Here is a 15,311-nt window from a genome sequence, read left to right as displayed (position 1 = left end):
TCTCCGTCACAAATTATGGTTGAGTTTGGATATTCAAAAATTTACAAATCTTGTTGTCCGTCATCAACAATGGTTGAGTTTGGATATTCAAAAGTTTACAAAGCTTGTTGTTCGTCATAAACAATGGTTGAGTTTGGATATTCAAAAGTTCACAAATCTTGTTGTCCGTCATAAACAATGGTTGAGTTTGGATATTCAAAAATTCACAAAGCTTGTTATTCGTCATAAACAATGGTTGAGTTTGGATATTCAAAAGTTCACAAATCTTGTTGTCCGTCATAAACAATGGTTGAGTTTGGATATTCAAAAGTTTACAAAGCTTGTTGTCCGTCATCAACAATGGTTGAGTTTGCATATTCAAAAGTTCACAAAGCTTGTTGTTCGTCATAAACAATGGTTGAGTTTGGATATTCAAAAGTTTACAAATCTTGTTGTTCGTTATAAACAATGGTTGAGTTTGGATATTCAAAAGTTCACAGATCTTGTTGTCCGTCATAAACAATGGTTGAGTTTGGATATTCAAAAATTCACAAAGCTTGTTATTCGTCATAAACAATGGTTGAGTTTGCATATTCAAAAGTTCACAAAGCTTGTTCTCCGTCATAAATAATGGTTGAGTTTGGATATTCAAAAGTTTACAAAGCTTGTTGTTCGTCATAAACAATGGTTGAGTTTGGATATTCAAAAGTTCACAAAGCTTGTTCTCCGTCATCAATAGTGGTTGAGTTTGGATATTCAAAAGTTCACAAATCTTGTTGTCCGTCATAAACAATGGTTGAGTTTGGATATTCAAAAGTTTACAAAGCTTGTTGTCCGTCATCAACAATGGTTGAGTTTGCATATTCAAAAGTTCACAAAGCTTGTTGTTCGTCATAAACAATGGTTGAGTTTGGATATTCAAAAGTTCACAAAGCTTGTTGTTCGTCATAAACAATGGTTGAGTTTGGATATTCAATAGTTCACAAAGCTTGTTGACCGTCATAAACAATGGTTGAGTTTGAATATTCAAAATTTCACAAAGCTTGTTCTCCGTCATCAATAGTGGTTAAGTTTGGATATTCAAAAGTTCACAAAGCTTGTTGTTCGTCATAAACAATGGTTGAGTTTGCATATTCAAAGGTTCACAAAGCTTGTTGTTCGTCATAAACAATGGTTGAGTTTGGATATTCAAAAGTTCACAAAGCTTGTTGTTCGTCATAAACAATGGTTGAGTTTGGATATTCAAAAGTTCACAAAGCTTGTTGTCCGTCATAAACAATGGTTGAGTTTGGATATTAAAACTTCACAAAGCTTGTTGTCCGTCATAAACAATGGTTGAGTTTGCATATTCAAAAGTTCACAAAGCTTGTTCTCCGTCATAAATAATGGTTGAGTTTGGATATTCAAAAGTTTACAAAGCTTGTTGTCCGTCATCAACAATGGTTGAGTTTGCATATTCAAAAGTTCACAAAGCTTGTTGTTCGTCATAAACAATGGTTGAGTTTGGATATTCAAAAGTTTACAAAGCTTGTTGTCCGTCATAAACAATGGTTGAGTTTGGATATTCAATAGTTCACAAAGCTTGTTGACCGTCATAAACAATGGTTGAGTTTGGATATTCAAAATTTCACAAAGCTTGTTCTCCGTCATCAATAGTGGTTAAGTTTGCATATTCAAAGGTTCACAAAGCTTGTTGTTCGTCATAAACAATGGTTGAGTTTGCATATTCAAAAGTTCACAAAGCTTGTTGCCCGTCATAAACAATGGTTGAGTTTGCATATTCAAAAGTTCACAAAGCTTGTTCTCCGTCACAAATTATGGTTGAGTTTGGATATTCAAAAATTTACAAATCTTGTTGTCCGTCATCAACAATGGTTGAGTTTGGATATTCAAAAGTTTACAAAGCTTGTTGTCCGTCATCAACAATGGTTGAGTTTGCATATTCAAAAGTTCACAAAGCTTGTTGTTCGTCATAAACAATGGTTGAGTTTGGATATTCAAAAGTTTACAAATCTTGTTGTCCGTCATAAACAATGGTTGAGTTTGGATATTCAAAAGTTCACAGATCTTGTTGTCCGTCATAAACAATGGTTGAGTTTGGATATTCAAAAATTCACAAAGCTTGTTATTCGTCATAAACAATGGTTGAGTTTGCATATTCAAAAGTTCACAAAGCTTGTTCTCCGTCATAAATAATGGTTGAGTTTGGATATTCAAAAGTTTACAAAGCTTGTTGTTCGTCATAAACAATGGTTGAGTTTGGATATTCAAAAGTTCACAAAGCTTGTTCTCCGTCATCAATAGTGGTTGAGTTTGGATATTCAAAAGTTTACAAAGCTTGTTGTTCGTCATAAACAATGGTTGAGTTTGGATATTCAAAAGTTCACAAATCTTGTTGTCCGTCATAAACAATGGTTGAGTTTGGATATTCAAAAATTCACAAAGCTTGTTATTCGTCATAAACAATGGTTGAGTTTGGATATTCAAAAGTTCACAAATCTTGTTGTCCGTCATAAACAATGGTTGAGTTTGGATATTCAAAAGTTTACAAAGCTTGTTGTCCGTCATCAACAATGGTTGAGTTTGCATATTCAAAAGTTCACAAAGCTTGTTGTTCGTCATAAACAATGGTTGAGTTTGGATATTCAAAAGTTTACAAATCTTGTTGTCCGTCATAAACAATGGTTGAGTTTGGATATTCAAAAGTTCACAGATCTTGTTGTCCGTCATAAACAATGGTTGAGTTTGGATATTCAAAAATTCACAAAGCTTGTTATTCGTCATAAACAATGGTTGAGTTTGCATATTCAAAAGTTCACAAAGCTTGTTCTCCGTCATAAATAATGGTTGAGTTTGGATATTCAAAAGTTTACAAAGCTTGTTGTTCGTCATAAACAATGGTTGAGTTTGGATATTCAAAAGTTCACAAAGCTTGTTCTCCGTCATCAATAGTGGTTGAGTTTGGATATTCAAAACTTCACAAAGCTTGTTGTCCGTCATAAACAATGGTTGAGTTTGCATATTCAAAAGTTCACAAAGCTTGTTCTCCGTCATAAACAATGGTTAAGTTTGGATATTCAAAAGTTTACAAAGCTTGTTTTCCGTCAAAAACAATTGTTGAGTTTGGATATTCAAAAGTTCACAAAGCTTGTTGTTCGTCATAAACAATGGTTGAGTTTGGATATTCAATAGTTCACAAAGCTTGTTGACCGTCATAAACAATGGTTGAGTTTGAATATTCAAAATTTCACAAAGCTTGTTCTCCGTCATCAATAGTGGTTAAGTTTGGATATTCAAAAGTTCACAAAGCTTGTTGTTCGTCATAAACAATGGTTGAGTTTGCATATTCAAAAGTTCACAAAGCTTGTTGTTCGTCATAAACAATGGTTGAGTTTGGATATTCAATAGTTCACAAAGCTTGTTGACCGTCATAAACAATGGTTGAGTTTGAATATTCAAAATTTCACAAAGCTTGTTCTCCGTCATCAATAGTGGTTAAGTTTGGATATTCAAAGTTCACAAAGCTTGTTGTTCGTCATAAACAATGGTTGAGTTTGCATATTCAAAAGTTCACAAAGCTTGTTGTTCGTCATAAACAATGGTTGAGTTTGGATATTCAAAAGTTCACAAAGCTTGTTGTTCGTCATAAACAATGGTTGAGTTTGGATATTCAAAAGTTCACAAAGCTTGTTGTCCGTCATAAACAATGGTTGAGTTTGGATATTAAAACTTCACAAAGCTTGTTGTTCGTTATAAACAAAGGTTGAGTTTGGATATTCAAAAGTTCACAAAGCTTGTTGTTCGTCATAAACAATGGTTGAGTTTGGATATTCAAAAGTTCACAGATCTTGTTGTCCGTCATAAACAATGGTTGAGTTTGGATATTCAAAAATTCACAAAGCTTGTTATTCGTCATAAACAATGGTTGAGTTTGCATATTCAAAAGTTCACAAAGCTTGTTCTCCGTCATAAATAATGGTTGAGTTTGGATATTCAAAAGTCTACAAAGCTTGTTGTTCGTCATAAACAATGGTTGAGTTTGGATATTCAAAAGTTCACAAAGCTTGTTCTCCGTCATCAATAGTGGTTGAGTTTGGATATTCAAAAGTTCACAAATCTTGTTGTCCGTCATAAACAATGGTTGAGTTTGGATATTCAAAAGTTTACAAAGCTTGTTGTCCGTCATCAACAATGGTTGAGTTTGCATATTCAAAAGTTCACAAAGCTTGTTGTTCGTCATAAACAATGGTTGAGTTTGGATATTCAAAAGTTCACAAAGCTTGTTGTTCGTCATAAACAATGGTTGAGTTTGGATATTCAATAGTTCACAAAGCTTGTTGACCGTCATAAACAATGGTTCAGTTTGAATATTCAAAATTTCACAAAGCTTGTTCTCCGTCATCAATAGTGGTTAAGTTTGGATATTCAAAAGTTCACAAAGCTTGTTGTTCGTCATAAACAATGGTTGAGTTTGCATATTCAAAGGTTCACAAAGCTTGTTGTTCGTCATAAACAATGGTTGAGTTTGGATATTCAAAAGTTCACAAAGCTTGTTGTTCGTCATAAACAATGGTTGAGTTTGGATATTCAAAAGTTCACAAAGCTTGTTGTCCGTCATAAACAATGGTTGAGTTTGGATATTAAAACTTCACAAAGCTTGTTGTCCGTCATAAACAATGGTTGAGTTTGCATATTCAAAAGTTCACAAAGCTTGTTCTCCGTCATAAATAATGGTTGAGTTTGGATATTCAAAAGTTTACAAAGCTTGTTGTCCGTCATCAACAATGGTTGAGTTTGCATATTCAAAAGTTCACAAAGCTTGTTGTTCGTCATAAACAATGGTTGAGTTTGGATATTCAAAAGTTTACAAAGCTTGTTGTCCGTCATAAACAATGGTTGAGTTTGGATATTCAATAGTTCACAAAGCTTGTTGACCGTCATAAACAATGGTTGAGTTTGGATATTCAAAATTTCACAAAGCTTGTTCTCCGTCATCAATAGTGGTTAAGTTTGCATATTCAAAGGTTCACAAAGCTTGTTGTTCGTCATAAACAATGGTTGAGTTTGCATATTCAAAAGTTCACAAAGCTTGTTGCCCGTCATAAACAATGGTTGAGTTTGCATATTCAAAAGTTCACAAAGCTTGTTCTCCGTCACAAATTATGGTTGAGTTTGGATATTCAAAATTTACAAATCTTGTTGTCCGTCATCAACAATGGTTGAGTTTGGATATTCAAAAGTTTACAAAGCTTGTTGTTCGTCATAAACAATGGTTGAGTTTGGATATTCAAAAATTCACAAAGCTTGTTATTCGTCATAAACAATGGTTGAGTTTGGATATTCAAAAGTTCACAAATCTTGTTGTCCGTCATAAACAATGGTTGAGTTTGGATATTCAAAAGTTTACAAAGCTTGTTGTCCGTCATCAACAATGGTTGAGTTTGCATATTCAAAAGTTCACAAAGCTTGTTGTTCGTCATAAACAATGGTTGAGTTTGGATATTCAAAAGTTTACAAATCTTGTTGTCCGTCATAAACAATGGTTGAGTTTGGATATTCAAAAGTTCACAGATCTTGTTGTCCGTCATAAACAATGGTTGAGTTTGGATATTCAAAAATTCACAAAGCTTGTTATTCGTCATAAACAATGGTTGAGTTTGCATATTCAAAAGTTCACAAAGCTTGTTCTCCGTCATAAATAATGGTTGAGTTTGGATATTCAAAAGTTTACAAAGCTTGTTGTTCGTCATAAACAATGGTTGAGTTTGGATATTCAAAAGTTCACAAAGCTTGTTCTCCGTCATCAATAGTGGTTGAGTTTGGATATTCAAAACTTCACAAAGCTTGTTGTTCGTCATAAACAATGGTTGAGTTTGGAAATTCAAAATAAATCTGTTTGCGATAAACGTGAGAAAACTAATAACCGATGAAGTAAAATCCAGTGGTTTTTATTCCGTCATCTCAGATGGATGTCTGTCACGACAAGCAACGTTTCAGAAGGTATTATCAAAGATAAGTTTCTAGGCTTCTTCTTTGTGAAATCAAAAAAACCCTTTTTGAATTAATTACAGAAACTTTAGGGTCTCGATCTTTCTTTGAAAGTTGGCTATGAATACGACGGCGTCAGTAACATGGAAAGTGAAAATGCTGGGCTTCAAAGTCTAATCAAAATTGTAACCCAAAAATCAATTTCTGTCCATTGTTTTGGTCACTTGCTTAATCCTGCTATTCAAAATAACCTCAAGAAAACTGAACTTCTGATATACACTCTAGGAACAATACAATCAATTTATTCTTTTGTCATGGGAAGTTCGAAGCATCACCAGATTTTTCAGGAAATAAAAAATGTTCACGGAGCGAGTCATTTCACTTCAGCTACAGAGTTAAACCCGCTAGGCCTTGAAACATGCTGCAACGGCGGCCTTGACGAAACGTTCGAAGCTATAATACTCTCTCTTCTTCATATTGTTTCAAACAATCCCAGCCCTTCGACCACGGGTAAAGGCCTCTTAGTTTCAATCTGGGACACAGAATTTATCTTCACTCTCCTTGTCTTGGAAAAACGTAAAGTAAAACTTCAACTTCATCAACTTACCTTCAATCAGAAAAAACTGATGTCTTTTTGGCGAGACAATCTGCTGATGCGACAATGAACAACCTTAAATCACTAGAGAAAAACGGAAACTTATGGTACGAAGCCACACATTTGATAAAAGACATAAAAGAAATAATTGAGGAAGAACAAGATATCAGTTTCAAAGAACTGACCACTCCTCGCCCTCGCCATTGAATAAAAACAGAACGTGCCTTGGAAGATGGATTTGCATCTGCTACTGCAGGTTTTGATAGTCCAATCTCTTATACAAGAGACACCATCTTCTTTCAGTGGTGCTTTACTATCATCAAACACATCAGTGGTGCTTTACTATCATTAAACACATCAGTGGTGCTTTACTATCATTAAACACATCAGTGGTGCTTTACTATCATCAAACACATCAGTGGTGCTTTACTATCATCAAACACATCAATGGTGCTTTACTATCATCAAACACATCAGTGGTGCTTTACTATCATCAAACATATCAATGGTGCTTTACTATCATCAAACATATCAGTGGTGCTTTACTATCATTAAACACATCAGTGGTACTTTACTATCATCAACCACATCAGTGGTGCTTTACTATCATTAAACACATCAGTGGTGCTTTACTATCATCAAACACATCAATGGTGCTTTACTATCATCAAACATATCAGTGGTGCTTTACTATCATTAAACACATCAGTGGTACTTTACTATCATCAACCACATCAGTGGTGCTTTACTATCATTAAACACATCAGTGGTGCTTTACTATCATCAAACACATCAATGGTGCTTTACTATCATCCGTAAGCACCATGATGTCCCTGTATGTCGAATAATGTTTTCCATTTTTGGATCTCCGCCAAATAGAGAGTTGTCGATACTGGTACTAAACAACAAATAACGAATCTTCGACACTGGTAAGAGTGTCTTTATCATTTCTCATAAGCTGATTAACTACTTTCTGTACCAGTGTCTATGACCCTTTGTTGTTTAGTATCAGTTTTAACGATCCTTTATTTGTTTTTTAGTACCAGTGTCAACGATCCTTTATTTGTTTAGTACCAGTGTCGACGATCCTTTATTTGTTTAGTACCAGTGTCGACGATCCTTTATTTGTTTAGTCTCAGTGTCGACGATCCTTTATTTGTTTAGTACCAGTGTCGACGATCCTTTATTTGTTGTTTAGTACCAGTGTCGACGATCCTTTATTTGTTTAGTACCAGTGTCGACGATCCTTTATTTGTTGTTAAGTACCAATGTCGACGATCCTTTATTTGTTTAGTACCAGTGTCGACGATCCTTTATTTGCTTAGTACCAGTGTTGACGAGCCTTTATTTGTTGTTTAGTACCAGTGTGGACCATCCTTTATTTGTTGTTTAGTACCAGTGTCGGCGATGCTTTATTTGTTGTTTAGTACCAGTGTGGACCATCCTTTATTTGTTTAGTACCAGTGTTGACGAGCCTTTATTTGTTGTTTAGTACAAGTATCGACGATCCTTTATTTGTTGTTTAGTACCAGTGTCGACGATCCTTTATTTGTTGTTTAGTACCAGTGTCGACGATCCTTTATTTGTTGTTTAGTACCAGTGTTGACGATCCTTTAGTTGTTGTTTAGTACCAGTGTCGACGATGCTTTATTTGTTTAGTACCAGTGTGGACCATCCTTTATTTGTTGTTTAGTACCAGTGTCGACGAGCCTTTAGTTGTTGTTTAGTACCAGTGTCGACGATGCTTTATTTGTTGTTAAGTACCAGTGTCGACGATCCTTTAGTTGTTGTTTAGTACCAGTGTTGACGATGCTTTATTTGTTGTTTAGTACCAGTGTGGACCATCCTTTATTTGTTGTTTAGTACCAGTGTCGACGAGCCTTTAGTTGTTGTTTAGTACCAGTGTCGACGATGCTTTATTTCTTTAGTACCAGTGTGGACCATCCTTTATTTGTTGTTTAGTACCAGTGTCGACGAGCCTTTATTTGTTGTTTAGTACCAGTGTCGACGATCCTTTATTTGTTGTTTAGTACCAATGTCGACGATGCTTTATTTGTTGTTTAGTACCAGTGTTGACGATCCTTTATTTGTTGTTTAGTACCAGTGTCGACGAGCCTTTATTTGTTTAGTACCAGTGTTGACGATCTTTTATTTGTTGTTTAGTACCAGTGTCGACGATCCTTTAGTTGTTGTTTAGTACCAGTGTCGACGATGCTTTATTTGTTTAGTACCAGTGTGGACCATCCTTTATTTGTTGTTTAGTCTCAGTGTCGACGGTCCTTTATTTGTTTAGTACCAGTGTGGACCATCCTTTATTTGTTGTTTAGTCTCAGTGTCGACGGTCCTTTATTTGTTTAGTACCAGTGTTGACCATCCTTTATTTGTTGTTTAGTCTCAGTGTCGACGGTCCTTTATTTGTTTAGTACCAGTGTGGACCATCCTTTATTTGTTGTTTAGTCTCAGTGTCGACGGTCCTTTATTTGTTGTTTAGTACCAGTGTCGACGATCCTTTATTTGTTGTTTAGTACCAGTGTCGACGATCCTTTATTTGTTTAGTACCAGTGTTGACCATCCTTTATTTGTTGTTTAGTCTCAGTGTCGACGGTCCTTTATTTGTTTAGTACCAGTGTGGACCATCCTTTATTTGTTGTTTAGTCTCAGTGTCGACGGTCCTTTATTTGTTGTTCAGTACCAGTCTCTATGGTCCGTTATTTTAAGGATATTTCTAAATCACACAATGTTTATTTCACGTGTTTACAGTCCATCTAAGTTTCATCTATCGTGTTAGATAATGTTCGGTTTGTCCAGTTACTGTTTATTTTCTCTTTGTTATTTTCTGAATGCGAAAGTCTGTTTAAATGTTCACACTTACTCATGATTATTCAAGTTCTTAATGTTCAGCTAAATATAATTTATATAAATTTTTTATTCAAGAAATCCTCACAGATCCTGATATTGTCCGCATTGGATATTTTTGTGTGGTACAGCCAGCTGCTCGGTTCAGAACTGGTAAATAATCGTTCATATCGACTGAGAAGAAATTCATTTGGTTACCGCCAGATGTTAAGAGATCCATTTCTACCACGCAGATGACAGTCACTGGGAACTAGGTATTGACAGTGACTGTCACCATTCGGTCGGTCTCTGTATAGGTCAGCTACGTAACGTAATATAAGCAACTTATTTCTGCACTCGTGAATTTCAGTATATCGATTTAATAGCTGATGGCCAAACATACTCTCTAATGGGAAAATGATGTTCTATTTCACCTCGGTTGTCTGTCACAAACTTTTCATGGAAGACATTTCCTGAAAGAACGGAGAGCTAGAAATGGTGTAATGACATTTTTATAAAAAAAACAAACAAACAAACTAGAAGAAGGACTTTATTTCATCATATCATTTAGGTTAAATATACCCCCACTTACAAAAGCGCCACATAGTTTAAGGCTAAACAATTTCCAATTACAACCCGTCTTCGTGTTTGTGAAGGTTCATTACATGACTGCAGTACAGCCACGTGCCACGAGCTTCTACGTAATTTTATCCACAGCTACTACTAAAGGAAAATGTCGTTCCTTCTGACATCGTTCAAAAAGGAAAGTGGGGACAAATTATACACTGTAATATATCGAAATACACACGATCTATTAACATATCTTATATCGTCAACCTCTGCTGCTCATGACTTCACTCAGTAAACGAGAAAATTGCTATCTTATACGATGTTATGTCAAATTAAGGCTTGTGGCGCCGAGAAACTCGACCGTTCAACATCTGTAGGCCAACCCACTTCAGGACCTAATTATACAAACAAATATAATACGTAATTATACATACAAACATAACATTTAATTATGTAGCTGTGCACCGGATTACATGCACGTGCGTTTATTCAATGTCGTTTAATGCTGTCCACGAATAAACAATTAATTAATATAGGAAATGACATTTTAAATTTTTATCCTCGGAAATCCATGAAGTATGGTGCACGAGTTTATTTATAATTTCAACATAAAAATTCCATTTTTTATATAAATTGGTTTAAAGGGCACGCTGTGGGGCGAAATTAATAAACTAGAAGTTTTATATTGTTAATAAGTACAAAGCTAAGCAATAAGCTGTCTGTTATTTACTCACCACGAGTACCAACAGTCGGTCGGTAGTGTTGAAAAAACCAGAGTTATCGAACAGTGGGCCAAAGAGAGTTAGTTAATAGCATTCACCGTCAACTCTTGGCTGCCTCTTGTCTGATCGTATGATACTAACAGTACAGCGAATCCACGTCCCACATATTCGGAGCACGTCTTTAAGACGCGGATTTACAGTCAGGGCACGTTAATAAGTAGTCATCAACCGGCCTGGGATACAGTTAATAGTAGCAGGACTAGCGATCGTGAATGAAAGTCCTGCTAAACCGGCATGAAATAACAAATGCTGAAATATTAAACACGTATTTTTTAACAGCATTTATCAATAGATTATGATCGCCCCCTCTAGGCTCAGGGTGAAGTCTGGAGACTTAGAATAATAACAATGACATTCGATACCCCATCATGTAGCTTAGCGCTTAACAATAAAAAAAACTGCTAATATAAATCGTTCTGTGATGCTGGCCCGGCATGGTAAGATGGTTAGCGTGCTCGACTCGTAATCTGAGGGACGCGGATTCGAATCCCTGACACACCAAATATGCTCGCCGTTTCAGCCGTGGGGGCGTTATAATGTTACGACCAATTCCATTATTCGTTGGTAAAAAAGTAGACCAAAAGTTGGCGGTGGGTGGTGATGACTGGCTGGCGTCCCTCTAGTCTTACACTGCTAAATTAAGGACAACTAGCGCAAATAGCCCTTGTGTAGCTTTGTGCGAAATTCAAACAAAAACGTATTGTGGTGCCACCTGGTGAGTGATCACATCAACATTTTGTAGTTTGCTGTTTCTCACGATTGAGACATACATGACTATAAATAACTGGGAACTGTTGTGGTAGAAGCTATTATATAAATGAATCATATTTTTTACAAATCTAACAACCTAGAGCATTATTTATCTATAGTTCTCGACACAACTTCAAACTAGCTCTGTGGTCTATTTCCAAGAAGGTAACTTTTACATTAATCTAAGACAGTCGTATGTAACAATCTGTTTACTAGTACAGGATTTCATTACTCAATACACAAAAACTAAAAGTAATGATAACTAAAAACTGTATTGAATCATCAACTGAGTACCTTTGACTTAATGAATAGCTTAGAAAATCGCCATGTTATATATACAACCAAAAAGTGCCCGTCCCCAGTGACAAAAGATTTTGCATTAATCTAACAATATAACTTTTTTCACGGACTTCTAGAAGATTAACTGTGCTACACTGAGAGTCAAAGCTCGGAGCTATTTATACTGCGCAACGTTAAAGTAATTATTAAGTATTTCAGTCACACACACTAAAAGCCGCTCAGTAGTAACACATTTCTTTATCGATATATATAATAGTCAATGGTAGTTCTATACCATTGCTCACGTCTTTAGAACTTTAATTGTGGATGGTAATTCTCTAGCATGTCATATCTTTTAACAGTCGATGGTACTAGGCTGTTGAAATCAGGAAGTTGATTGTTTCTTGAAGAAAAGTATATTGTTGTTTTAAATCTTCAGTTATATGTCAGTCCTTACATTTGTTGTTTTAAAGCTTTAGTTATATATCAGTCCTTACGTTTGTTTTAAATCTTCAGTTATATGTCAGTCCTTACGTTTGTTGTTTTAAAGCTTTAGTTATATATCAGTCCTTACGTTTGTTTTAAATCTTCAGTTATATATCAGTCCTTACGTTTGTTGTTTTAAATCTTCAATTATATGTCAGTCCTTACGTTTGTTGTTTTAAAGCTTTAGTTATATATCAGTCCTTACGTTTGTTTTAAATCTTCAGTTATATGTCAGTTCTTACGTTTGTTGTTTTAAATCTTCAGTCATATGTCAGTCCTTACGTTTGTTGTTTTAAAGCTTTAGTTATATATTAGTCCTTAAGTTTCTTTCTTTAAAAATTCAGTTATATATCAGTCCTCACGTTTGTTTTAAAGTTTTAGTTATATATCGGTCCTTACATTTCTTGTTTTAAATCTTCAGTTATATATAAAGTACTATGTCATGTACAATGGTTCCACTTGTCTGTTGGTTTTGTAATTGTCGTCTCTTCATCACAAATTATTTGAGGTTAATGGTTCATCATGGAAGATACTTCTTGGACTTTGTATCCATTTTTAAAATCAATTTATTTATTTCATTCTTATTTTTGTGAATGAAGTACCAACCCTCCCATGGGATAGTGTTAATTTTACAGGTTTAGAATAAATTCGGGGTTCAATTCCAAGTGGTGAACACAGCAGATAGCCTACTGTAGCTTTATTTAAACAGTTACAACAAGAATGGAGTTTCAAGTGTTGTGAAGGATATATTAAAGAACATTCATGGAAAGGATCACATGAAGGAGTGCTTTAAGAATATACTTGAAAGGTTGTAAAAAAAAAAAAAAAACGGGATCTGAAAATGTCCATATCTTTCATTGTTCTATTTATAATATTCAGTTTACTGGGAAAGACGTCCAGATCAGTGGGGGCTGTAAAAACGTGGGTTGCTTCGTTGAGTTTTGAATCATTGGAAGAAGAAGTAGACATTTTGTGTGTGTGGTCTTCAAACGGAGAAATACTTGTACTGAATTAAGACAGATGAGACACTCAAACTGTTAGAAGAACAAATGAATTTGGGTAATAATGTGGATTTCTCTGTTGGAGTTATTACTGTAGGTTTGTTTGTTTGTTTTTGAATTTCGCGCAAATATACGAGGGCTATCTGCGCTAGCCGTCCCTGATTTAGCAATGTAAGACTAGAAGAAAGGCAGCTAGTCATCACCACCCACCGCCAACTTTTGGATTACTTTTTTACCAACATATAGTGGGATTGACTTTCACATTATAACACCCCACGGATGAAAAAGCAAGCATGTTTCGTGTGACGGGGATTCGAACCCTTGACCCTCAAATTACAAAAACGCTAGCGTATTTCTGAACAGTGCTGAACGTTTGAGAATCTCGCATGATTAGTAAATAAAACCTACGTACCGAGGGACAATTATTATTCGTCAACTACAATCAGTATACAATAAACCTCCGAAGCTATAATTGTGATTAACGCTTATTTATCGGGAATTATAGAATTTGACTAGGAACGTTTATAGATTTCTAACATTGCGAATCGTTCAACTTCAGTGAATTAACTCCACACGTTATTGTTTCTACGAGGCCATTAAATATCTTCATCGTCAAAAAATTCGGCGACATGAGGCCAACCAAGCTAGCTAGCTTAATGTAACAGTATAACTCGGAATTAATTAACTCGTCGTAAGTTTGGATCGTCGATAAAATATTCAGTTCTAGACCAGATATAAGACTCAGTATTGTCTGTAAGTTTGTTGAACTGTTGTATATAAATCATTATTTATAATAAGGGTTATTAAGAAAGAAAAATATATGTATTAATATTGCCGTTAAATATCATAAATTTGACATATATTAACTTCTAAATTAAAACTTCCGGTTATTTGAATTAGTAATACGTAACGTAATAACACAATAAACTGGAGTCTCGTCCGAGATAAATTTATAATGCGTAACACGATATTAACAACATTCTACCTAATCCTTCAGTCGTACAAAAGATCAGCAGTGGATAAGTTACGAAGACGAGGTAAAACATTGCAGTTAATGTTATTTTATCAAAAATTTTAGGCTTAATGGTATCTACATCTTCTAACGTTCGGTTAACTGTTTAAGGCGAAACTCAACAATATCTCTCGAGGCTTAAGAAATTTTAGTCCTAAATTGACGCACTGAACTAAAAATGAAAAACAGTCTTCGTGAGCATAATTTTTTACAGTAAAATTGCAAATTATTTACAATATTAAATTAGTAATTATCAATATCATCTAATCAAGATAAGTTACTAACATGCATAAGATCTAAATATTAACCAGTTATGTAACGTAATTTGATTACAAACCAGTTCAACCAGAAGTACGAAATGTCAAAGAACAAAATCTTGTAATAATTACAAGGCGTTGATTTATTAAAACTAAAGAAAATAGTAGCTGCCTGTACTTTATCAACCACTGTTTATATCCTGAAAGGTTAGTAACTATTCGACAATTAAATTACTTTAAAATAATCCATAATGTTACATACTAAGTTAGATCATTTTCAAATCCCTAAAAAATAAGATAAAATGCAAATTAATTGTGACGGTAAATACCTGTGACTTATTTACATGTCACTACTTTACGAACAAATCATAAAGCATACTGGTTATTTTTCACCCTAGTGACAAATGTTTAAATCACTTTATAAACTATATGTTTGTTTCGGAATTTTCAAGCAAGCGACAAAAACGAAGGGGCGTCTGTGAATAACCGTTTTTAATATTCAATTAATATATTAGAAAAGGAAATCAGCCAGTCACCAATACCTACAACCAGTTTTTGGGCAACGTTTACCTGATCGAATAGAGGGATTTGACCATCAATCCTCTAGAATGGTCACAATATATATATAAAAAAAAAGATTAGATTTTTTGGGCTTCAAGTTCACAGTCGGGGCAAACTAAAATTTGGTCCACGTCCGGCCCATAAATATTTTGTGTAATAAAAAAAACCGAACACGGTTATAAAACTCATTTAAATAGGATAAGCGAACTCTTGGTA

At 34.7% G+C, this 15,311-nt stretch overlaps 1 protein-coding gene and 1 long non-coding RNA gene across 2 annotated transcripts in view; one reads left to right on the top strand and one right to left on the bottom strand.

Annotated features, from left to right (window-relative positions):
* The window catches only part of LOC143246652 (protein scribble homolog), a 252,713-nt gene that overhangs the window by 72,911 nt on the left and 164,491 nt on the right, over nt 1-15,311 (top strand).
* On the bottom strand, nt 9,262-11,357 carry LOC143246045 (uncharacterized). The gene is made up of 3 exons (XR_013025738.1): nt 10,702-11,357; nt 9,990-10,362; nt 9,262-9,870 (listed from the first exon to the last, which is right to left on the bottom strand). It is a non-coding gene; the product is annotated as an uncharacterized LOC143246045 (long non-coding RNA).

The sequence above is a fragment of the Tachypleus tridentatus genome, chromosome 3 (genome assembly GCF_004210375.1).
Source record: "Tachypleus tridentatus isolate NWPU-2018 chromosome 3, ASM421037v1, whole genome shotgun sequence".
NCBI classification, from domain to species: Eukaryota; Metazoa; Arthropoda; class Merostomata; order Xiphosura; family Limulidae; genus Tachypleus; species Tachypleus tridentatus.
The sequence above is the reverse complement of the archived record's forward strand: the minus strand, read 5'-3'. Positions and strand labels throughout refer to the sequence as shown.